This window comes from Paroedura picta, chromosome 11 (assembly GCF_049243985.1).
Source record: "Paroedura picta isolate Pp20150507F chromosome 11, Ppicta_v3.0, whole genome shotgun sequence".
NCBI lineage: Eukaryota > Metazoa > Chordata > Lepidosauria > Squamata > Gekkonidae > Paroedura > Paroedura picta.
In genome coordinates, this window is record NC_135379.1 from 8,203,836 (window position 1) to 8,226,975 (window position 23,140).

At 44.2% G+C, this 23,140-nt stretch overlaps 1 protein-coding gene across 3 annotated transcripts in view; it reads left to right on the forward strand.

Annotated features, from left to right (window-relative positions):
• Positions 1-4,196: 4,196 nt before the first annotated feature.
• ZMYND11 (zinc finger MYND-type containing 11) overlaps positions 4,197-23,140 on the forward strand; it is a 110,232-nt gene continuing 91,288 nt past the window's right edge. Inside the window, exon 1 of one of the 3 annotated variants that reach the window (XM_077303487.1) lies at positions 4,197-4,506. The gene's annotated coding sequence lies outside the window, so the exon portion shown is untranslated. Of the gene's footprint in view, positions 4,507-5,328; positions 5,426-9,696; positions 9,815-23,140 lie in introns of those variants that run through there. The other 2 variants (XM_077303488.1, XM_077303489.1) reach the window with 2 other exon arrangements.

Genomic DNA, 23,140 nt, shown 5'->3' on the forward strand with positions numbered 1-23,140 from the left:
AAAGCTCTATCGTATTGTGGTGGGCAAAATGGAAGGGTGGTTATAGTAAAATGGTACAGGGATGTGTGTATGCTTAAAAATCCTGTCCTGTAGTCTTTTGGGAATGATCATAGCAAAGCAAGGGATGAAGCAGACAACTAGAAGATGACATTATGTGGAGTAAGCAGGGAGGTCCATCCCCAGGTCAGTCAGAAAATGTAAAATAATCTCTGCTTCAATGTTTTGAATGTCAAAATGGAAACAGTGTAACAGAACCAATTGTGACTTGATGTTAAGGGGGAGAATGTATCTCTGAAAATCAGTTTTACCTCAGAAGAAGGTTACTGTTAAAGCTTTATGTTTAAACGTTTCACTAGTGTGTAAGTAAACATATTTATTCTTACTAAAGAAACCCATCTAGTTTATTTTCAAATAAGGAAATAGCCAAAAGAAGAGCTGTTGTCATCGGACAGTTATACAATTTTCCTAATTTCGCTGAATAATATCTGTCTGGGAAGAGAGTACAAGTTAGCCAGCTTTCACAAACATTTCGTTGTATTTTTTACAACTATCAAAAGTAGAAATCAGAATCCCAGTACCACCCTCAATATTTACCATTAGACGAGATATATTTGAGTGTGTTCATTATTCCCTTGAATAAAACCACCTCTGATTTCACCGTAGATCTTCAGATTTGCATGAGGAGCCTCATCACTTTGTCAAATGATTCCCTTGAATGCCCTTTACTTGGGCTACTACCTAGATTAGATGCATAGTTGGATTGCCAGCTCTGATTTGGGGAATACCTGGAAGATTTGGGGGTTGGAGCCTGGAAAGTGATAACGCCATACAGTCCAGCCTCCAGAGCAGCCGATTTCTCCAATAAACTGGTCTTGATCATCTGGAGATCCATTGTAATAGTGGGAGATCTCCAGGTCCCATCTGGAGGCTAACAACACACATGAGCACTAGCATACAAAACCAAAGCAGGTGGGTAGTGGGATGAAGGTTTCTTCTTTCTGCTAAACTTAGGTCAGTGTGAATTTTGGCCAAGGTGGTGACAGGACCTTATTCAAACAGGCACACGACAACTCTGATAGGGATGCCAACCCCAGTTTGGGAGATTCCTGGAGATTTGGGGGCAAAGTTTAAGGAGGGATGTGATTCCATATTGTCTGCCCCTCTGAAGCTGCCAATTTCCTCTGGGGGGGGGGACTGTAGATGTATTGGATCAGTTGTAATCCAATAATATAAACAAACAAACACATTTTGACAGAACTCCACCTGGAGATTGGCTAATCTATTCCCTGACCTCGCTCACTCACTCACTGGGGCTCAATGATTCATTAGTGTCTTTTCATTTTTTTACATTCATATATCAGATCCACCCCACCCCCATTTTATTATGATTTCTCATAGAGGCCTGTTGTCAGCCAGAAGGTGGTGTTTAAATGTTTTCAAGAAAAATTTAAAAAGTACATAAGCTTTGAAATGTCATTTGACTGTTGGGTCTTAACAGATATGAAAATAAGATAAATTTGTTTTTATTACTGCTGGTGAGCTGGTTGTTATTCTAGGATAAGAGACTATTTCCTCCTTTTGATCTGAGGGCTTGTAATACTATATAAATGCATGCATCACACACCTTGAGGAAATAATTGTTACAAGATGGTTCTAGTGCTGAATAGGCCAAATTAAATCTATATATTCAATCAGTTAATGTAAACAATGCTGAATAAATGAATACTCTCAGACAGCCTTTTTTAATTTTTATTTTTAAAAGCTCCCATCCAGAGCAGAACAGTGTCATTTTGACTCTTCACACCAAATACAAAAATGCCCTGCCTTGTTCTATAGTAGCAGAACTAAGTTTGAGTCAGTGACACCTTTAAGACCAACACATTTTTAGTCAAGATATTAGCTTTCCTGTGTATGCACATCTTACCCTCTTTTTTAACCGTATGTTGTAACCCGTCAGGAGCCTTGGGGGGGGGGGGGGGCGGGTAATAAATAAAATGATGATGATGATGATGATGATGATGATGATGATGATGATGATTTCTTCCTATATGTAATGGTCGAGGATGTTTTGTTCCACTGTATCTGACAGTGTCCATGCACGCGAAAGCTTGCACCTTGAAAACCTTTGTGGGCCTTAAAGATGCCATCAGACTAAAACTTTATTTTTACCCTAAAGCTGAACTCAGATATGCACATGTGAAAAATGGGAAAACAGCTTCAAGTGCATAAGTATAGGGTTTGGGAATCATCAATTGGAAGTCATTAAGAAAAGCTAACTTTCACACACTTGGTGCTTTACAACGTAAGTGTGATTTAGCCTAAAGCTATCAAGTGAGTTAATTGGGAAGTGGAACCCTCCTTTTATAACCTGGCAAGTTGTTGATGGTCCATCCATTAGCCATGTCAAAGGGTCAAAAAATGAATAGGAGGTCATCAAGGGGGTTATGACATTTAGGGGACAGTCATGAAAGCAGTTACATTGATTTAAGGCTCTAACAGTCCCATCCTTAACCTAGTTACTGGGCATAGTCCTTTGCTGATACAGACCAGGAAAGCAGGTTAGTAATACCTATTGGCTCTTTCAATCCTTAATCCCTTTATACGAACAGCAAGTTGCAGAATAAGACATAACCATTTATATTTAAAGCGGTACTGTCTTTTTGTTGCCTCCAGCTGTTTTCATCATCTTTTGAAAATGTGCACCCAATGCCTTCTTCACAAGAAGCCAGACAGCCAGAGCCTGATGCCAAGACTAGACTACTGTAAAGCAATCTACATAGGTCTCCTCTTGAAGTCAACTCAGAGACTCAAGTTGGTAGGTACAAAAAGTCAGTGCACAGCATGCACATTGCCTCCTATTCTACAGTCTCTGGCTGCCCATCAGGGACCAGGGGACAATGCAAGGTATTGGCTTTCAGGCTCTCAAGGAATTCTGCAAACTGTGCAAAAATTTAAAAAAAAACCCCACAAACTCAACGGTTCAAGAAGAGACTTCTGCTTTGTCTCAGATTTCTGTTTTGTTTCACATTTCTGCTATCCCAATCGTGTTACGTTGTTTATTAGACACCCCATTCTGTTGATTGTATTGACTTGGTGTAATCAACCTTGAGCCTTGATAAGAAAGACAGACTAAATACTGTAAATAATAAATAGACTGTGCATGGGGAAAAGTAGAAGATCAACTCAGATCCTTATGGGTTTCCTAGTTTTTGTTCTACACGGAATCCCCAACAGATCACAGATTAATTAGATACTAAGAATCATTTTATTGTATTTATTATTATTATATTTATTATATTTATTATATTTGGATCCAACACTCTATAGTTTCACTGTGGTGGGAAAATACGGATCTTACAATTTTTACATGTCATCTTCCAAAATCCGACCAATTCAAATAACACATCCATACCCACAACCCCACACATCTAGCGCTTTACGGTGCCAACGCATGGATCCAAGGCACAGATCCTTTTGATTCCCCCCCCAAGGAATTCCCTAAAACATACCATTAAATCACAAGTTGCATCATTATACCCAGGCTAGACTATAAAACACATACGTTTTATGGTGCCGCCCCAGCCCCAAAACCTGGATCCAACCACAGAGCCCCCCTACAACCACGGTCACTTCCCATCCCCGCACCATTGTGGGGTTTTGTGGTGCAGCCCGAGGACCTGGATGCGTTGCGGTCTCTTTTGCGCTGCAATTCAATAGAGTCTTTTGTTAAAATCACAAGGCTCAACCAGGGGGTCCATTGTTAATGCATTCTGTGTGTCAGGGCGACACGGCAAAACGCCGTGTCCACGGTTTGGAGGGCCCCTTCCACGGACACGGGCCGTGGCACAGTAAATACTGTGTAAAATCCCAACCCATTCCCAGGGGCCCCATTTAAAACCATCTCCAGCCCCCGGCCCCATTTCTATGTCTCCTAGACCAGGGATGTGACATTCCAGCAGAACAGGTGGCCCCACATAATAGCAAGAGAGATAGATGGAGGCAGGCAGGCAGGCAGGCAGGCAGGCAGGCAGGCAGGCCCCCCCCCCAACACCCCGTTCCAGTAGCTGAAGGCTCCCTTCCTTAATCCGATTTCCCCACTCGCAATCCTCCTCCTCATCATCATCATCATCATAATTTTTTAAAAAGGGATCCGAGCGGCAACTCCGGCCGACGCCACTAGAGAGCTCCTTCCGCCCAGGATCCGGCGCCTCCGTGCTGGAAAAGCGCCTGTTTACCCCCCGAAAGCGAGAAGAAGTGTGGACAGACAGGCGAGGAGCGAAGGGAGCCAATTCAGACACAATAAAACTCCGACCGGGGAGAGGAAAGCGAGGGAAATATGTAGGAGGAGGAGGAGAGGAGGAGGAGGAGGACGGAGCCGCGGCCTGCGGAAGGCACGGAAAAAGTTTCGCCCGCTTTAACTTCTCGCCTGCCTGCCTGGCTGCCTGGCTGCCCCCCCGCCCCGCGCCCCCTTCCAGCCCCGGGAAAAGCAGCCGCCGAGAGCGCAAGGTGAGAGCGACTTTCTTCCGTCGGGCCGAGCGGAGGGCGGGCACGACACGACACGACGCCGCCCGGCCGGCCGAGGTCCCCGGCGCAGCCCCCCACCCAGCCCAGCCCACCCACCCTCCCTTTCCCTCCACCGGCTTGGGGGGCGCCCGTGGCTCCCGCGCCGGGTGGGGTCCCCCCCTCCTCCTCCACTCTCGCCCCTTTTTTAAATATGATGGAGGATTATAAACATGGCGCCTTAAAAAGAGCGAGCGGGCGAGCGAGCAGAGCTCCACATTATGCCCACGTTGCGAGGCAGGCGCCAGCGGCCCGGGCAAGGGGGGAGGGAAGGGTCGCAATTGGGGACTGGGGACGGGGACGGGTGATGCAGGGGAGGGGCCGGCCCAAGCGACAGGCATGTCGCCCGCCGCCGCCGCCGCCGCGTCCAAGCCCGGGGACCGCCGTGGGCCCCTCGGGAGGGCCATTGGTCGCGCAGGGCGGGAATGCAATGGGGAGGAGGAGAGGGGGGGGCTTGCATCGGCATTAATAATGCCCTGGTTTTTTTTTTTTTTAAGATCTTTTGCACCCCCCTCTTTTTTATTTTTTTTTCCGTTTTACAAAGTTGCATCGAGCTGAGGGCGCAGGGGAGAGACGAGCGGGTGTGGAAGATAGAAAGGGGGGGGGATGGAAAAGGGCGTGTGTGTGTGTGTGGGGGGGCTGCCTTTCCCATTCCGGCCTTGCCTCGAACGCGGAGCCGGGGACTCGCGTGAGTGGAGAGGCCGGGCGGAGCGCGGCCCTCCCCGGCCGCGCCCCTTCCCTCCTCCTCCCCCCCCTCCTCCCCTCCCCTCCCCTCCCCTCGGTTGGGCCTCCCGGGCTGAGGACGGCCGCTCGCCCGCCCGCCCCCCTCCCTCAGGCGTCTCCGAGGCTGCTCGGGGGAGACCAGGTTTGGGCCGGCTGGCGGCGGAGGGCTGGGGAAATGGTGGGGAGGAAGGAGGAGAAGGAAGGAGGAGGGCCGCCGCCGCCGCCGCTCAGGATGGGGAAGGCGCGCTGGAGGGAGACAGGTTGCGTTTTCCGCCTGGCTGCCCCGAAGCCTCGGGAAGGCGGGCGGCTTCTCCTCGGGCCCGAAAGGGACATTTCGCCTGCTTTTGTGTCTCGTGAAATACGTGGGAGGTTTGAGCCTTGAGGGAGGGGGGGAGAGAGAGATTATGATAATAATAATAATAATAATAAGAGTAAGAAGAAGAGATAAAGAGATGGGAAGGTTAGGCTCCGCCGTTGGGTGTGGGCAGGCTCCAAACAGCCCCCTGGGGAGAAGGGGAATGGGGATTATTAACCTTACTTATTATATTCTTCTAAACGGAAAGGGGTTTAAGGGCTGGAGGAGCTGGTCCTCCTAATAGATGTGGGGAGGTTTTTTTTTTTTTAGATCCCCCCCCCCCATGATGAAGTGGGAGGGATACACCTACATGTACCCTTGTGTGATTTTTCTCCTCTCCCCACTCAGAGCGGGAAAGGGGGATTAAAGGTACATATCCTGGGGGTACTTAATATCCCTGTAATACTCATTAACCATGCTGGTGGATTCCCTGTGGGTGGGTGGTTGAAGGCCAGGGGGCAATTTTCCCACAGTTAAGGGTTGAAGGAGGGATTCTAATTTGCCCGGGTTGTTAACTGCTTGTTGTTGTATGATAATTTCCGTGGTGTGGAATGGTGAGGTTTTGGCTCAGATACACGGATCTCAACATTGTTTAGTGGAACGTGCAATCCTCTTTTGTTAAGGTTTGCAGGGGGTTTTTTTTGTTTGGTTGCTTGGAGTAAGTGTTGTTTAACCAATTTAGTTCTGTTTTGCTTATTCAGTTAGGCCACGTCCCACTCTTCCAGGAGCACAGTGAAGGCATCTAACAAAGCTGCCATGTCAAAAACAAATAAATAAATAAATAGTCATGGGCAGCCACAGGTTATTCTGTTTTATGGAATATTGTCGGGGTTGGGTTGAATTGTCTGCTCTTATCAACACGTGAACAGCTTGGGTTGGAAGGTTGCTTCTACCACTTTACACCCTGAAGAGTGGGAAAGGATTATTGATGCTTACTCTGGCCTAATGGGAAACTGAATATATGAAAGTAGAAAAATATGAAATGGTGAGGGGATTCCTTCAGCTGCTCAAGGGGAGTTACAGTTGTAGGAGGTCACTAGGTTGTGAGCTCTCTCAGCCTAAGTTGCTTCCCAGAGTCATTGTTGTGAGCATAAGAACGAAGTAAAAGAGAACAATGTTGTAAGATGCTTTGCATCGCTTTCCATGTTGAGGGGGCTGGTATAAATAAATATACACACCCTAGTGCACCGAGTTCTCTCTAGGATTCAGGAAGCCCTCTCAGATGTTCTGACAATAACATAATAAACTTTTCTTCATCCACATATCCCATTTTGAATAGAAATGTAAAGACATAGGAAAACAGCTCGATCACCTTGTAAGGATCTTGTATACCAAAGTCACTACAGGAAATATATGTTGCAACTACTCATTTTGTTTCAGAGCAGTTAATCCTTATATCATAAAGTGAAATGAAATAATTGGGGGCTAGAGTCTTGTGGAAACCTTATGAGCATTTAAAAAAAAATTACCCATCCTATAGATCCCATCGACTGACTCAAGCATAATCTGCCTTAGCTGAGTTTAGGGTAGTGCTTATTTTAGATGAAATTCTAATGTTTGTTTTCAGTCTGGTGCTAAAGTATCCAAATACCTATCTCTTTAACACTGAAATATTGAATAGGGTGCTGTTCACTGAAGAAACCAAAAGAAGCTGAACTTGGTAGGGCTTGCTATATTTTAAAATGATTTTCAAAACTGTATTCTGTGGTTTTATGAGTGTAAACCAGAAGGAACCCAGCACTTACAATGACTTACTTTGGCACCATGTTTAGACGCTTTTTATTTCTCTGATGAGTCGTTGAAGGATTCATTTGTGCTTTTCCTATTTTTGCATAACTTCTACCTGAATCTGTACTTGTATTTGTTAACACTCTTGTTAATTTAAGTAGCATTTTATAAAAGCATCATTTACGTTTGTAAATCCAGCAATAGCCATCTGACAGTATTGGGGCCTGGCAAAACACAATGCTGGTTTCATCCAGATCCTTGCATTCATCCCTCCCTCACTAGGTAACACCCCTTTACTTTGTATTCAGTAATCCAGAATAAATAATACATCCTACTTCCCTGGCAGTCAGTAATACATAAACTACAGATCATCCTCAAGTGTCATTGAAAGGTGGGGGAAATGGTCTTTCCCCAATTCTTTATCTACCTTGTTTTGAAAAGAAGAATACGCTTACATAATTTTAGGAGACAGCTAATCTGTATTTGTGTAGGTAAAAAAAATCATTTTTTTAAAATTTGGATATCTCAGACCTGAAAAATATCAATATTTCCTGATATTCCTGAATCCTAAAACCAGTATGGTATTCTGATTCTGTAATATTTTGGAATCCTAAATATTTTCTGTTCCATTGCAGCCTTTCTTAACTTTTTTACCATTGAGAAACCCTTGAAACATTCTTCAGGCTTGAAGAATGCAGAAGTGGTACAATCATGAGGAATATAGTTTGGAAGCATAGCTGTGTACATGCCCACCTGGGCCCTTCCTCTTTCCAACCCCTCCAGGCCCATAATTGTCCTTTCTGGGAGGGTGGGGATCATATAATAGAACAATAGAGTTGGAAGGGATCTCCTGGGTCAATCTAGTCCAACATCCTGCACTTTGCAGGACACTCACAACTGTATCGCTCACCCACTGTAACCTGCCACCCCCTTGAATCTTCACAGAATCAGCCTCTCCATCAGATGGCTATCTAGCCTGTTTAAAAATCTCCAAAGATGTAGAACCCACCACGTCCCGAGGAAGCCTGTTCCACTGAGAAACTGCTCTAACTGTTAGGAACTTCTTCTGGATGCTTAGATGGAATTTCTTTTGAATTAATTTCATCACATTGGTTCTGGTCCATCCCTCTGGCACAAGAGAGAACCACTCTGCTCCATCCTCTTTATGGCAGCCTTTTAAATACTTGAAGATGGTTATCAAATCCCCTCTCAGTTGTCTCCTCTGCAGGCTAAACAGACCAAGCTCCCCTAACCTTTCCTCATACATCTTGTTCTCCAGAGCCCTCCTCATTTTTGTTGCCCTCCTCTGGACACGCTTCAGTTTGTCTGCATCCCTCTTCAACTGTGGTGCCCAAAACTGAACTCCAAGTGATGCCAAATCAGAGCAGAGAAAATGACCCATGATCGTGATGACCATGTATGGTCATATCACCTGATAAATGTTCAACAAATATATTAAAAATTAACTCCCACCCATTCAGGAAACCCTTCCAGGGCTGTCAAGAACACCCAGGGTTTCACGAGACCCTGGTGAGAAAGCCTGCCCTATGGGCACCATTAAAGTCAACAGCAAATCTACCTGTGTATATTCAGCGGTTGGGGAGGGGGGGGGGAGTTGAGGTAGGGGCACCAAATTTGCAATTGCTGCATCCTTGCCTCAGAAGAAACCCCAAGATTCCAAACAGTTGGACCATGGGGTCCAATTCTATGTGTACCCAATGACAGTGTCTTTTATCCTCCATTGTTTCCAGTGAGGGCAAAATAGGATGGCAATACGAGCCCCACAGAATGTCCCCAGAGAATCTCTGCAGTAGAAAATGAAGTGTGTGTGTGTTTGTGTGTGTGTGTGTGTGGGGGGGGACTTTTTGCAAGGCCAGCAGCAGAACCAGGAACGTGTGCCCAGCAGAACCAGGGCCTCTGGAAGTGCCAACAGGACTAAGGGCAAATCTGAGAATCTCTGAAGTAGAAACCAGGGATAGGGATGGGCGGACTTCTGCAAGGACTGCAGAACTACTGCACTATACTAATCCAACAGCAGAAGCCAGTGCCAATCTACTAGTGCCCATTGTTGCAAATGCCATTGCTCTCATGTTCATTCTACCATTGGTCACCCCGCAAGTACCTCAGCATGGAGCTGAGCCTGGTAATAGCTGGCCTGGGGGCACTGCCACTGCCTGCCACTCATTTCATCACCTGGTTTGCCACCAGTGTGCAGTTGTATCGTCAGATACACAACGTGTGCCTGAGCTGGGGTCTGGATGTCAGACATCACATGCACAGTTCTCTGACAAGTGCAGGGCAATTGTGCCTTCACGTGGCCCCTGGCAGCCTTGTACCACGTGGGCAACACTGTCCTGCTTATTGTGATGTGAGCAGAAGGTGTCTACCAGCAGCATCTTTGACCATTGAGAAGGGGCAGCCGTCTACAGCAACTGTCTGGGCAATGAGGTGAGTGACCCTCTTACTTGCCACTTACTCCCCTCCCTGATATCCAAGTCCCAACCTCCCCAGGCATCTCTGAGATGCTTAGTGTGCCTGCACTCCTGTGGAACATTCAGGGACAGGGCTGGAGGGGGTTGCAGGATGACTCTCCTGGCTGGCTAATGGTAGCTGCTTGGGCACCAAAAAGGCGACAGAAATATAAATGTGCAACCTAATATTACAAATGCAATGTGTAAATAGCTAGAAATGTTAAAATATATGGAAATACACTTGTTGGTTACAAAGAAAGTTAAAAGCACTGGAAGGCCTCAGTAATAGCCATAAAAACAAAATCAGTTTGTAAAATATCAAACAAGGGCCAAATGACCTAGACCAAACGTGTTTTGGTGCAATGGTCAGACATATATATATATTGTAAAATACAATAGCTGGAGACATATAAGAAGTATATCAAAAATAGAAAAGGCCCAGTATAGGTTTTAATCCTGTTTCCTTTCTTTTGTTTTTTAGGTTCTTTTTTTAAAAAGTTCTTTAGAACTAGCGACTCCCAATACTGAAAACTGACTATGGCTTAATAAACTATCCATTAGAGGGAATGGCAAACCTTTTGAAATTAAAATTCTCCTCACTGGATTCTATTGAAACGAGCCTGATTTCCTTAATGGAAACACAGGAGCTCCCTCCTTGAAAATTGAAAACCTACAGGACAACCTAAAGGGAAATTTGTCTAAAAGCACTTCCTTCACCTTTATTGAAGCTCAGAGTGCCACATGCTGCTTTTTAAAAATTAATCGAGGCTATTATAACACTGTTTTGAAGACACACAACCCTGCCTCTTTTAATATCCTCCTAGCACTTGCCTAGTTAGGGAGAAATTAAAGCCATATGCTGAAATTTAATTACAAGTGTTTAAAAGTTAAACAATTCCTAAAACAGACCCTTATTACTGAAAACCTATTTAGCAGCACCTCAGTAGGCCTGAAAGTAGAAGCACCCACTTGAACACAATTCAGAGAACCTCAGTACCTCCCCCCAACCCCCCCCCCCACAACTTTCTAGAAATTAAGGAAAAGAAATATAGGTGGCGGAAGGACTTAAGATGGAACAGAAAGCAATAAGAACCTAAACCCAATGCTTTCTACACACACACACCAGACCAAAATAAGAAATTGGGGGGAAAGCAAAGGAAACAAGCAAGAAAGTCACCTCCCCAACTCCAAAAAAGAGGGGGACACACACTGAGGGATGGTGAAGGAGAGAGAATTCAAGTAAAATAATAGATTTTTAAAAACAAGAATCCCCCAACCAACCCCGCAAAAAGAACCGAAAATAAATGAATGAATCAAATTTCAAAGAAGCTCCGAAGGACCAAGGCCAAGAACTAAAGCCCAAACTCAAACAATAAGGGGACTCCGTAGAAATTAAGCCACAAAGCCAGAAGGTTATCTAAACCCTAAGAATCTATCAAACCTGCTTCCTGTTGCTCGCTGTCAAACCAGTTGCTGTCTTCTTCAGATAGGCAGGATCTGAAGTCTACTACAGAGTCTCTCAGGCAGCAGAAATCTGGCTCAGAGCATCAGCCTAATCCAGAGCCAGTGCACACTCTCCAAATCTCTCTCAGCAACAATGGCATCTATCTCATTCACACCCTTGCTTCTATGTTCTTTGCCCATGCATAGAAAAATTTCAGAAAAGAATAAACTTCTGTGATTGGCTAAAGAACAGTGTTCCCCCTAACCTGAAATCCTATTTGCAAACCCCTCTCCCCCCCATCCTTGTTCCCTGGGGAATGAGTGGGGAAAGCAAGGTAGTTACTGTTGGACTTCACTTTTGAAGCTAACAACCTTGCAAGTTACAACCCGGTAATGCAATGCCATTTGTAAAAGCACTGCAATGATTGGCTGTAGTTCCCCTAAAGTGCTTTTGCCATTCCCCCTCCTCTTGTTGCCCTGGAAACCAGAACAAAAGGCCGGAAAGATCCCTAGAGAGAACTGAAAGGTAACTTTGTAACCCTTTGAAGTTTAAACTGTTCCACCAGCAGCTGTTGGGTATAGGTGAATATAGGTGAATAAAAAGCAAATATTTTCAGCTTTATTAAGTATCAACTATCCCAGTAGTCGAAAAGATTCTCTAATCTGTATTCAGCAAAGTATTTTGAGGGGTGTTTTTTTCGGCACGGATATACCCAATGCACATTCCTATTGTCAACATGTCCATGGGATGTATTGTTTGCATTAAAAAAAAAGAATACAAGTTTAATCAGGGATATGAATCCTAGCGCTGTGCAAATATTTATGATCATTTTTGCAGAATATTCCATTTTCATTCAGAGATTCATCTCTAGAAGGGAATTGTACGAGTATTTTTTTGGCAGGGAGGGTTAGATTTTCATCTTGTATAGTGTACACCCAAAACAGTGACAATCAGGTGCCTAAAGGTTCTGCTTATTCTGGTTATTTGCACGCTACTCTTCAGAAACAGATTCCTCTCTCTCCTGACAGCAGTGATTTTAAGGAGCTCAGTCTGATTTTAAAGGCCCCCAAACCTGTTTCCCCTGATAGGGACTGAAACCAGGCTGCAAATATTGTGTGTAATTCTTTCTTATATCAGAGCCTTTATTATCCTTACTTAATCTTGGCAGGTAGGTTAGACTGAGGAGAGGGGCCAAGAATACCTGTTGGCTTTCAAGGTCAAGATGGGATCTGAATTTGGGTCCAAAGCTGAAACCCCTCCCAACTGGCCCTTTCCAGCCCCACATATCTTACTATTTTTACGCCTGTGATTTCAAGTGCCTGCAATGTGCTAAATGACGTACAGAGGACGAAAAGTGACACAAGGTCTCTCGCTGGTACGCTTAAAAAAAAAGAGACTAAAATGAAAGAAAGCCAATAATTTGTTTGTAGTAAAAGAGAAATGGGGGCAAGAGAGAGTATTGGGAATGATGGGGAACTTTGTTTTGTTCAGTTTGAAAAGAGTTGCCATTGGAGGTAGAATTGGGGAGAATGATTCTGTCGCTCGGTAGGAAGAGAATGTACCGTGCGCACAATGGATGCAGGTTCAGCCCTGGCTCTCCAGCTTCAACAAGATTCTGGTGAGTGGTTACAATGGTTGCTGGGGACTGTCGCCCTCCTTTCTACTTTGCCTCCAGTGAGATTCATGGTCATTCAAAGCTTTCCAGAAATACCCGTCAGCTTTTACCCGTTCAGCTTCTCCCAGAGCTGAGGGGTTGGATGCAGTGCTGTGACCGTGGGAAAAAAATAGGATTGTACTCATACTAGGGGCCAAGCCCACTGCATTCAGGAATATAAAGGATGCCAGATTAGGGGGGTGGAGTGGAAGAACTCTGCGGATGGCCTCTCCCTCCCCCCATGACCTGCAAAGGCTGCAGGCAGCTGTTAGGGAACTCACCGGCAGGGGCAGCTAACATGCAGCAGGGATATGTGGCCTCCGAGCCTTGGAGGGGGGTGGTCAGGGGTGGGGGACAGAAGGCAATTGGCTGGCCGCTGGACAGACAGGCAAACCGGTTGGAGGAGGAGGCTCTAGGGTGGAACAGCCATTTTGAGTTGGTGTTAAGTGTGCTTAAGCCATGAAACACACTCCTCCAAGGTCTTACCAGAAATATTACATGGAACAGATTGGACTTGGGTAGGTTGGGTAGTTTGGTGTGAATAGACATCGCCTGTGTCCCTAGGCAACAGGCACAGTGCTCCAGCATAACTTTATTTGTTGTATGTGTCTTTCAGTAGTAACTTAAAGGATGTGGAATCAGGGTCACTGCGAGTGGGCAGGCAGTTGTGAATATCCTGCATTCTGCAGGGGGTTGGGCTAGATGACCCTGGAGGTCCCTTCTAACTCTATGAGTCTAACTGTGTGAGTGTTCTTAGGCTTGGGGATTTTTTTTGGGGGGGCGGGGGAAATTGGGATGGATTTACAGCAGAAGATTAGATTTTATCAACTTTATATTAGTCCGATGAATATACTGGAAGAGATTAATCCAGATTAATTTTTCTCAAATGGTTGACCGCCAACAGGATGGAATTGAACAAACGTTGGAGTGAAATGGAATAGGGGTTCTGTCGGAAATACTTATGAAGAGACCAGTGATGTGGTGCATTGCTGTAGTTCTCTGTTATCTGCCAGTCAATGAAATTAAGTAGCATGTCCCTTAAAATAGTGTCCCCCAACCCCCGGGCTGCAGAACTCTGGGTATCGGCCCACAGCGGGGGGAGGGAGGCGTGAGTGCCAGTGCACCACTGGGCGCAGCTCACCCCCCCCTCCCCCATGGCGCTGTGCCAGGAGCGATCGGCCATTTCGGCGGCCAATTCGCTCAAGCCTAAGGGAGAGGGAGGCCCGGCGACCAGGGGGGGAAGAGGGAGAGTTGCACCTGCTGGTGAGTGCCGTGCAGTGAGCGCCATTCTCCCTCTTCCCCCCCCCCCCGGTCCCCGGCCTGAAAAAGGTTGGGGAGCACTGCCTTAAAATATTGGAGTCTAGGGAAATGATTGTATGAGCAGTTTTTCGTCCTTAGGAAGCAAGTGATCTATTGAAAAACTCTGATACAGTAGTTTAAAATGCTCTTATTGAATATATGGCCTTGAAAGTTCTAGGAACTGCCAAAATGGTGTATAGGAGGTGTGTTACAGGAAAATTCTTGGTTTGGTAGTCTGAACACTAACTTTTGCAGGCTTGTTAATATCCCTTGATGAAAAATAAAACATGGCTTAAAAAAAACACTTTTGACACAGATATCAAATGGAAACAGGAAAGTTTTCACTCCTAAAATGTCATATTTTGCTGAGTGCTCATCATTGAGGTTTCTGTTTTTTAAAGGAGGAATTGGAGCAGGTAGGCTTAGGGGGTGGCAAAATCAATTTGTAGTTTGGATTTCATTAATCACACAAGCCTTGGGATTATTTCACACTTTCTACTAGCCCTTTTGTGAATGGCCATTTGGAGTGTGTTTTTGAATGTCACGAGGGAATTCAAAGCATTTTAAACGAGAAGAATGTGTTGTTAAACTGATTCCTTCCTGAGGCTGCACATTTAAAGTGAGCCTGAGAACTAAATAAATGTTTGCTCATTTGCTTCAGAACCTTCACAAGGAAACAGGAAAGTTTGCAAAAAAAACATTGAATGTCTAGGTCATAAACAATACAGTCCTAAGCAGCATTACTATATTTAGAATTGAATTATAATTGTTCCTTTGAGCTGATCCTTTTATTTACGTTGGTTGTTTTATGAAGAGATCATTCACTGTTAGTGCTTTTTGATTTTCTTGGGCTTGATTCACATGTTACATATTATTCAACTTGTTGATATTCCTTTGGAAGCCAGTCTCCTGTCACTACAGTTACTGCTTATTACAAAATAAATGACTTCTCTCCATCCATTTGAAAATGTCTGGCCGAGTTGTAAAGATTTCAAAACTGCCACATACGTAATGTGTGAACACCACAGAACCATGTCTTTTATCTGGAGATGATCTTTGTTATTTCTATTGTAAGTGCTGTATATCATAGGCATGGTATGCTTTTTCTTTCTTTAGCTTCTATTCCAGTTTGAGTGCCTGGAAATAATTTAGTTAGTTACTGGAAGAGCTTGTGTATTGTCAAAACATTCCTCCTGGTTTAATACGTAGGAACCGTTGATAGAAAGTAATAAATAAATAGAATAAATAAATACAGAATATCTGCAAGACCCAGCACATTGCATATATGCATGAATACAAACTCCAATTTTGAACCTGATATTGAATTTAGGACTAGATTTATTGAATTTGCAAGATGCTTTGGTGCATAAATATAGGGAAAACAAACAATCATCCCCATTTAAATTTAGCAGAGCTCTTTCCCTTGTCCCCCTCCTCAAAATCTTGTGTAGACTGCACTTGTTCTAGGTGTGGGAAAGAATGAGCTGCGATATTTTGGAGGCAGTTTCCCCAAAAAATGAAATTGCTTCACACAAGTAACCATGCCCTCTCCCTTCAGTTGCCTCTAGGTGTGGAAAAACAATGAAGAATTCATCCATGTACTCTTAAAGTGCTTTCTTTCCGAAAGTCTTCAGTGAATAGTCTATATAATGTTATAAATAGTCTATGTAACATTACTCATCTTCTCAGGGTAGTAAGGATTTTGACCTGCATTCATAAGGAAACCATCCATCCCATCAATAAAATAAAATAGGATGGTAAGAAAATTTCTGCATTGGAAAAGGGAAATGCTGCAGGGGAAAGGCAGCATTGAAGTTTCCATTACATCTCCCCAAATTAAATAAATGTTATTTGAATTCTAGACTGTGAGAGGGTTCCCCCCCCCCTTTTCTGCAATTGAACTCAGCGGATCTAGAAGGGTGTGATTCTGCTTCAGATCGTACTGTCAATTTATTCAACTTTGATTTGATTAAAATACCACTTAACTTTGCTCAACTATTTATCCCCAGTAGTTACTTCCTTTTTTGTGTCTAGTTTGTTTTTGTGTCTAGTTTGTGGCTGTTATAATCACTTTTTGGTGGTTTTTTAGAGTGGATTTTTTTTACATTCTTCAGTATGATCTTAAGGACCAGTTTTAAGTGCTAGGCCAGAGTAGAGCTGACAAAATCTTTCATATGTTTAGGAACCAAACTCAGAATTTTGGACAGACTTGTGCCGTCTAATGGCAGAATATTAAGCCCTGCTGATGTAGGAACTCGACCTACACTCGGAATGGTCTTTCTGCATAGCAGACTCTTTGGAGCCATTATTCCCTTCCTGTGACTAGTGGCTTTTCATGTCATCTCCACCTCTAAGAGATTTATCTTTCACTCTCTCAGGTGGTCTCCCTTTCTGGGACCTCGTATACATTACTGATTTCGACAGCAACCATAACCCTGATGAAGCACCACTGTAAACTCTTCTCCCGCACTCTGGAAACAATCCATACTCATCAGGTTTACAGAATTACTTTTAAAAAATTGCTAGTTTTGTTTAAAGCCCTTTGTTCCCATTGCAGGGCAGGAAACAATCCCGTTATGGCTTCTTGTATAACAAGAAGCAGTGCGTGTTTCCTTTTAAAAGGGTGTAAAATCATAAGTCTTCTCTTTTATCCCCCTACCTTGTGAATTGCATGGCAACATGTAATCTGTCGCAATTTTGCTCATTTGTTATTGTCTGGTTTGTGTTTCTCAATATAAATGAGTAAGCTAACCTCTCAAAGTGCTGTCATATTGGCCCAGTCTACATGAGTTGCAGTAATGGTGTCCTGAAGTAGCAGAATCAGCCGTGCTGTTTCAGATTTTGAGTGACAGCCAGCTTGGCATAGTGGTTTGAGCGCTGCACTAAGATTTTGAAGACTCAGCGTCATATCCTCACTGTGTGTGGGAACTTGCTGGTGAACTTGGACCCGTTATGCGCTCTCATCTTAACCTAAAGCACCGGATCCATGTTCAGATTAGGAGGAGGGGAGAATGTTTCTAGCCCCTAATAGAGGGAAAACTGGGAAATATACAAAGTAAATAATTTCGCCCCCCCCCCTTTTAGATTCTTCCCCACATGCTAAGTTAGTATTTAGTACAGGGGTAGTCAAACTGCGGCCCTCCAGATGTCCATGGACTACAATTCCCATGAGGCCCTGCCAGCATTCGGAATTGTAGTCCATGGACATCTGGAGGGCCGCAGTTTGACTACCCCTGACTTAGTGCATTAGGCTTTTAATACAGTGCCAGTCTTGTTATACTGTTTGCCTAATAATTTGATTTTTTTTAAACTTGGGGAATTAAAAAATGTGCTCTCCTCTGCAGCTGGAGTCAGTCTGTTCTATTATCCCATTCCTTTTGACGTATGGTTAGACCAAGCCGTTGCTAGCCCTGTTCAAGTGCGAGAGCCTGGCATGATGTTTTAATAATCAGTACTCAGAATAGCAGTTATAGTTATATTTCTGTGAGGTTCAGAATGAAAAGAAACAGAAGTCAAGGAACGGAAACTTTTTTTCCCCCTTGTGTCCCATGGGTTTTCCAGAGTGACCCTTTTTATGTTGCTTTTTGTAAAGAAACAATATGCAGAGCTACGCTAGAAAGTCTCTTCACAAGGATTGTGTCCTGACAATCCACTTACTAAAAGCTAGAAAATGTTATTAAAATTGTCACTGAATATATTTCCCTTAGAACAAAAGCCTTTAATGTGCACCCATCTCAAGCGCATATATTCCTTCTTCATTTAAACCATACAGGCACTGCCTCCCAGTTTAGCCTTCATCCTCCCCCCCCACTTATGATGTGCATAATTGCATGTAAAATTAAAAAGAACAAATTCCTCTGAGATTGTAAAAATCCATTTTCTTTTCAAGGTACTGCCTTCCCAGTGTGAAGGGATGTGCTGTTAACTTTTTTTTTTTAAAGGAATTATATAAATTGTTTGACAAATACTGTTGAAAACTCTTTTAGCTAAGGGATATACCTCCCATGGGCTTGTGATTTGGGAGGGGGCAGCAGTAGGTTTAATATGCACGAATCCCATGAGGGCACCTAGGTGGTAGAGGAAATCTGTTAAAGCAGCGAAAGGAGGTATCACTTGCTTCGTTTGTCATGTCAGTTTTAGAATTCAAATATAATATTCCCATCCCTTTCTTTCCTGCCAGTTCCCAGTGGCAGGGAATTCAGAGGCAAGATCCGGACTCTTTGCCATCTGCCACCTTGACAAGGGGTTTTTTATTGGAACAGATCCTAGAATCAGCACTCCAGTTTTCTTCCGGTATATTTATATCTCACATCACCCTACTCTGTTTCTTACAACAATCATCTATCGAAGAGTCCCTGGTTGCTCGAACACTGCTTGGGCCCCTTCCACCCAACTGGAGAAGAAATGAAAGGTGCCAGGAGATGTTTCTGCATTTATTGAAATTTTTGGATTTCAGGTGCTTGTCTGGATGGGGCTATCTAAGAAACCAGATTGGGGCGGGGGGATCGTTCCGTTCAAATTCCTTGTCTAGAAAGGCATCTCTGGTTTTGTTTCAGAACTCTGACTTCCTCTTCTGTCGTCCCTCGGCCCCCCCCTCCTCCCCGTCTGGGCAATAGCGAAATGGCTTCCTGTTCCTTCCTGCTCATTGTTACATAAGTGCCCTAAATGCTAGTATGCACAGCTTTAAAAAAGTTACATGCTAGAAAAAGTACGTAGCTGTCCATGTGCCTGAAGGTTTGATACCAGTTTTTGATAAATTTAAAATTTGGAATTGTTACCAAAAAAATTAAACTCAGCTGACTTGGAGACGGGTATACGGATCAAACAGAGCAAGATTATTATATTTGAATCTCTACAGTATGTTTGCATTTCGAAACAGGAAAGAGAACAGATTGTTTTGATCTGAGAGTGTGGATTTTAAAAAATGCTCAGCAGAAGTCATGGCTGAGCAGCTTCCCCCCCCCCCCCTGTTTCTTACCAAGCTGACCCTGCAGAATTAACTCCGGTTGTATTCACTGCTTGTATTGTTCAACCTTCCTAAATGGAAACGTTAGCTGTGCCAGTCTTTTCTCTTCTGGGAATTAGAGGTGCAGAACTGAACTAAGGATTTCTGTTGCCGAGCTGGACCGTTTGCCTTCTCGCTGTTTGCAAAACTGTGCAGAATTTGATAGGTCATTTGGCCATGCCAATTCTGCACAGATGGCACGGTGACCCAATAAGGGCCATCCACATCATGCAGTCAAATCAGGAATAGGTAGACCCCTCTGAGACCCACCTAGCAAAATGGACTGATTTGCCACAGTTCAGCATACTGCCATGGTTGCCCTCCCGTGATCTACCCCGGTCAGGTTTAACTATGATTTGCAAATCTGGCTCAGATTATTGGAGGGATCGTCTCTCCAGGTATGTCTCCCAAAGAGCACTGCACTTTGCGAATTCCAAAATGTTGGTGGTCCTTGGCCCCAAAGGAGTTAGACTGGCCTCAGTCAGAGCCAGGGCCTTTTTGGCTTTTGTTCCAGCCTGGGGGGGACAAGCTGCCAGCAGAGATCTGGGCCCTACCAGAGCTATCAAAGTTCCCAAGGGCCTGTCAAACACTGCTCTTCTGCCATGCATATGGTTGAGGCGAAGATAAGCACATAGTGACATCAGAATGGGCCCCTTCCTCTCCACCTCCCCACCATCTGAAACTGGGATATAAAAGCTAAACCCGGATTAAACTGGCCCCCTGTTGTAGTGGTGTCAGAGCAGTCTTTAAATAGGAATTCGGTTTTAATTGTTAATGGCTTTAATTTGTTTATGCATGGGTCAGAGAGGGGTGGTGTGTGTGTGTGTGTGTGTGAGAGAGAGAGAGAGAGAGAGAGAGAGAGAGAGAGGGTGGTGGTGGATGGATGGATGCTTCATGCCCTCTGAGGAAGGTAGATGGGTCTTAGCTTTGGTATATGTTTATAATCCTACCTAGGGCAAAGGCAACCCATGGCGACAGGCGTTAACCCTGGTGAAGAGTTTTGCCTTCTTTGAGTGCAAAAAAGATATTTAGGAGCAGAATGGCCAAACGCGAGCATAAAATCATTTGGTAGCGAGGCAGGTCTTTAAGCCCTGATCAAACTAGAGGCAGAGTGACGCCCAAACTACTCTACGTCTTGCAAGGTCAGCTCTGCCCCTTCCTAACAAGCCCTTGTTTCTTTCAACCACTTTGACCTTTACACTTGCCTTTGAGCCAAGAGACGCTTAATTGACATAACCAACCGTTTTTTTAAAATGGCATTTTGTTGTACAGCGAATGCTGAAGTGGCCTATTGGCTGCCTCTCGTGATGGAAGTTGTTGGTTTTCAGTCTGGGGTGTGATTGGAGCGATTCAGACAAGGGACTTTAAAAAAATGGTTCCCATCACTATGGTTCACGTGAGCTATAGACTCCGGAGATGAGCGCAAGCATGGCTGGGTGGAGCTAATGTGCGATTTCACAAAAAGGACTGACTCTCCCTATGCTAGACCCACTTCATGACTTCATTTTGTACAGAGGGGACCAATCAGAAGCAAGCCGACACTTGGGACCACCTCTGGAAAATAATAGCTTAAGAAAAGCTTTGACCAGTTAACAAATGCAAGTGCATATATGTGTACGTTTAGTATACCCCTGCAAGTACGTAATTCTTTTGATAACAGTCAAAATCCCCCTGCTTTACTCAACTACACTGCTGTTTCTCATCCATTCTGATGTCATTTGAGCTTCAGAGGGAGGAGAGCGCATGGGTACTCTGAGCTGAGGTGGGAGCAGGTAGATGAGCCTTGGAAAGAAAATACCAGGACCTGTCTAACTGGAAGCAGAAGCTAGTGGGGGAAGGAGATCAGGGCGGAATATTGGGAAAGGAGCCCTGTGACTTGCCTGCTTAAAAAGGAGCTGCCGGGAAAAAAAAATGTGGGGAAAGGCAGAGTTGGAAGAAGTCTGAGTTGCCCAGGGAGAATGGGAGAGAAAACAGGCCGAGAGGCAAGCGCCACGTGACCAGGAGCTGCCGAGATGAGGAAATGCTTATTGATTTGAAACGAGAGCCAGATCTTTGGCTGCAGGCTGTCAGTAAACAGGTGAATTCCAAAACAAATAGAGTTCTGTGGCACTTGAATAGATGTAGTTATCGAGCGGCACTGTAAAGGTGCTCATGAATGCCAAACAGTTCTGAATGTGAACCTTGAAATATTATAGTTCTTCTGGATCAGATGGAAGGTCCATTTGTCCCATAGCAGATACCAGCTAGCTGCTTCTAGAAAGCCCACAAATGCCATGCATTCAAGCTAACTAGGATACCAGCTGGGGCTCCGCCTCAGAACACTACTCAGAACACTTATAAAATGTTTGTGTAAAATTGACACCTTATTATAGAGAAAGCAGGCAACGTAACACACACAGGCAGATGCAGAACTCAAGATTTATGTGCCTGTTCCAAAAGCTTTATTCGTGTTACTTTAAAGAATCCAAGATGGCACCAACTGCATGGCTGGTATGCTCCCTGTGCTTTGTTTCCTTGGGTATAGCATAGCCGGGAGATCCTATGACTGTCTGGCAACCGGAAGTTCTAGCTCTCTAGCATTATTCAGGGTGCACCACAAGGAGGCAAGCTAGAATTGCACCCCATGAAGTTTGCTTATGCTGATGACATGGCAATCGCAGTACTGAGGGACCAACTTGAGGCTATCGTAAACAGTGCCTTATCCTAAGTCCAGGAGATTCGGCTTGCAACATAAAAGTATGGGAGACAGCTAATGGGATACTAACAGGCTTAGTTGTGTTGAAATGGGGCAAAGTACCGGGACCTGAATGAGATTGTAGTGCAGCCTGCCAAACTATTTTCCTTTCGTCACAGGGATGTAAGCATTATCTTTTCCAGGGAGGTGTGACGGACTCCTTTGAACTCTCCATAGGTGCAATCGAGTAGATTGCGGATTTTGGGCTTCCTAGTATTTTCAGCAGACCTGGCCAATTGTGAAAATTTAGATATTAGTATTTAGAAGGATGGAGCACTTGGTCTTCATACCCTTTGTATCAACTTGGTTACATATTTTATATTATATGCTTCCTGTGTGTAACTCTGCCTTTCAATAATTTTAAAAATTCCCTAAGTTTTGGAGCAGCCCCTACATCTCCTGTGCAGCCGTTCAGTTAAATAACCAAAATAGAAGAATTCGACCGGTTGGCTATCAAAAAAGTAATCTGTTTTTTTGGTTATAATTGCTCCAATTTATTGGAAAAAATACAACTTCAATAATTAATATTCAATAGATATTATCTTCATATCTGTCATGTTATAAGCATAAAAACATAAATCAAACCAAAACGGGTTCCGAATAAACACATTTTTCCCCTCAATAGCCCGTTTTCAAGGTTTCCTTCTTCCTCAGAAACAGATTATTACAAAATATTAGTGAGTATTTACATGTGTAATATTCCTGCTTTTAAATGAGTCCTGTATCAATATCATCAAGAATTTCTGCAAGAAAATATACAAATCCAGAGCAAAACTCCCTGTGTGAATGCCTTCAGTTAAATAACGGCACAAAGCAAGACAGAACTGCCTACTGGGCCTAGACTTCTAAACCCTCCAGAGTCCCACCTGTATCTATCAAACCTGCATGGCTTCAGGTCCCCAGCCGGTTAGAGAGGTGTTGGGTCTGAATGACATCATGCGCTGGGTAACCGCTTCTGCCCGGCAACAGGCTGTGCTATATTTGAATGGAGAATCCCAGGTGGGCAAACAGGCAGATATAAACCACAGAGAGGTTATAGGAGGCCTGAGCTGGGACAAGGTGCAAAAGGAGGTGGTCAGGATTGAAGCAGAGGACATGACTATCAAACAGGGCTGGCTAACACACTTCCACCTACTTTTATGTGCCGTAAATCAGTGAATGTTGTCC